The sequence below is a fragment of the Neophocaena asiaeorientalis genome, unplaced genomic scaffold (assembly GCF_003031525.2).
Source record: "Neophocaena asiaeorientalis asiaeorientalis breed wild unplaced genomic scaffold, Neophocaena_asiaeorientalis_V1.1 scaffold201, whole genome shotgun sequence".
Taxonomy (NCBI): Eukaryota; Metazoa; Chordata; class Mammalia; order Artiodactyla; family Phocoenidae; genus Neophocaena; species Neophocaena asiaeorientalis.
This window is the reverse complement of record NW_020171805.1, coordinates 901,984-903,377: the sequence shown is the minus strand read 5'-3', so window position 1 is coordinate 903,377 and position 1,394 is coordinate 901,984.

The window sequence follows — 1,394 nt, the reverse complement described above, 5'->3', positions numbered from 1 at the left end:
TCCAACAAACAAAAGTCCAGGACCAGATGGCTTCACAGGTGAATTCTATCAAACATTTAGAGAAGAGCTAACACCCATCCTTCCCAAACTCTGCCAAAAAATTGCAGAGGAAGGAACACTCCCAAACTCATTCTACGAGGACACCCATCACCCTGGTATCAAAACCAGACAGAGATACTACAAAAAAGGAAAATTACAGACAAAAATCACTGATGGATATAGATGCAAAAATCCTCAACAAAATACTAGCAAGCAGAATCCAACAACACATTAAAAGGATCATACACCATGATCAAGTGGGATTTATTCCAGGGATGCAAGGATTCTTCAATATATGCAAATCAATCAATGTGATACACCATATTAACAAACTGAAGAATAAAAACCATATGATCATCTCAGTAGATGCAAGAAAAGCTTTTGACAAAATTCAACACCCATTTATGTTAAAAACTCTCCAGAAAGTGGGCATCGAGGAAACCTACCTTGACATAATAAAGGCCATATACGACAAACCCACAGCAAACGTCATTCTCAATGGTGAAAAACTGAAAGCATTTCCTCTAAGATCAGGAACAAGACAAGGATGTCCACTCTCACCACTATTATTCAACATAGTTTTGAAGTCCTAGCCACGGCAATCAGAGAAGAAAAAGAAATAAAAGCAACACAAATTGGAAAAGAAGTAAAACTGTCACTGTTTGCAGATGACATGATACTATACATAGAGAATCCTAAAGATGCCACCAGAAAACTACTAGAGCTAATCAATGAATTTGGTAAAGTTGCAGGATACAAAATTAATGCACAGAAATCTCTTGCATTCCTATACACTAACAATGAAAGATCAGAAAGAGAAATTAAGGAAATAATCCCATTCACCATTGCAACAAAAAGAATAAAATACCTAGGAATAAACCTACCTAAGGAGGTAAAAGACCAGTACTCAGAAAACTATAAGACACTGATGAAAGAAATCAAAGATGACACAAACAGATGGAGAGATATACCATGTTCTTGGATTGGAAAAATCAATATTGTGAAAATGACTATACTACTCAAAGCAATCTACAGATTCAGTGCAATCCATATCAAATTACCAGTGGCATTTTTTATGGAACTAGAACAAAAAATCTCAAAATTTATATGGAGACATAAAAGGCCCCAAATAGCCAAAGCCGTCTTGAGGGAAAAAAACGGAGCTGGAGGAATCAGACTCCCTGACTTCAGACTATATTACCAAGCTACGGTAATCAAGATAATATGGTACTGGCACACCAACAGAAATATAGATCAATGGAACAGGATAGAAATCACAGAGGTAAATCCACACACCTATGATCAACTAATCTATGACAAAGGAAGCAGGGATATACAATGGAGAAAAGACAGTC